The sequence below is a fragment of the Protomyctophum bolini genome, assembly GCF_963924005.1.
Source record: "Protomyctophum bolini genome assembly, chromosome: 16".
NCBI lineage: Eukaryota > Metazoa > Chordata > Actinopteri > Myctophiformes > Myctophidae > Protomyctophum > Protomyctophum bolini.
The window spans coordinates 7767355-7768987 of NC_137877.1; positions in this window are offsets into that span (position 1 = coordinate 7767355).

Sequence of the window (1633 nt, forward strand, 5' to 3'; positions counted from 1 at the left end):
CCTATAAATCTATATCCCTACACCGGTAAGTACATATCAATGATGCCCACTATGGCAAGATAACCCACATATCACATTATCATTAGCAGCTCCAATGCATAACTCCAACACCCCTATGGCTATTTCACTGTGGTCCAGTCCAGACCAATACATGGTGCTCTGGTAGCCTGGGACTTTTGCCTGAACACACTGGAACAGACAGAACAGAAGCAGTCAGTATTCAAGTACCCATAACACAGTCTCATATTACATAATTGTATTTTCATGTTCATAATACTTTCAATAAACCAGTTCAACTCATGACTCTTCCTTTGTGTGCAAATATACATACATACTTAAATGTGCCCAACATCAGTAACGGAGGACCACTTCGTTACAAGCCTTCATCCTACTCCTCCCGCCCAACACTCCCCGCTGACAGGTGCTGTCCCAGGATTAGGTACACAATGGCCTGCATTATCACCCTTCTTGCCCGGCTTCCCTCACCCCGAAGGCCCAAACTCAAAAAGGCCAATTGTGTTTGTATCTATAGACGCCCGACAAAGCAGGACACACCACTGTGGATGCGAACCCACAACCAGAGGTTGAAACTTACACAACAAATTGACTGTGTAGCCTACATTAAGGTAAGGAGCATATTGATGTATGTATTGTATGAGTTGTTGGCTGGAATGATGGCTACCGCTATACAACATACTTTCATGTGATGAACAGTGGTGGAAAAAGTGCTCAAATGTTTTACCAATACTGCAATTTAGAACTACTTCATTAAAAGTAAAAGTACGGAATTGAAAATGTATTTGAGTAAAAGTACAAAAGTGTCGGCATCAAAATGTACTTAAAGTACTAAAAGTAAAAAGTATTCATATTGCATACTATTGAAAATAGTCGATCTACAAGCTCTTAATGCGTCGCGTTGCGACACATAGTGAGCTTGTAGATCGGTTATTGTATAGGGTTGAAGTGGTTAACGTACGTTTTCTAATCGAAATTAAAATCGCCAAAGTAACTAGTAACAGTATAACGTTTTCAAATAAATGCAGAGAAGTAAAAGTATAAATTTTAGCTCCGAGATGTAGTGGAGTAGAAGTAAAAGTACTGGAAATTGGAAATACTCAAGTAAAGTACAAATACCTCAAAATGGTACTTGAGTACAGTACTTAAGTAAAAGTACTTAGCTACTTTCCACCACTGTATACAATAGAGCATACCTTCATGTGATGAAGCATCACTACAACCTACATTCACCAGTAAGACGCGCAAACGCGGGAAGCGAACGCAGCTGAGACCCTGCAGATCATGTCTGTCTGTCTGTCTGTCTGTCTGTGTGTCTGTCCCGCTGTTACTGTATATGTGGACCTGGCCCCTTTTGTGCCCATATATGGAGCTGAGTGGACCTGGCCCCTTTTGTGCCCATATATGGAGCTGAGTGATTGCTGATGCAACATACTCCATATTTGGATAGCGGGACAGACACACAGACAGACAGACAGACAGACAGACAGACAGACAGACATGATCTGCTAGGTCTCATAGTAAGTGCTCACTGTTTTGGCAATCACTGCGTTCGCAATAACAGAATCGTTACACAGGACTCAGGAGCAACCAGTCGCACTAAATTGTTATTGTGAAT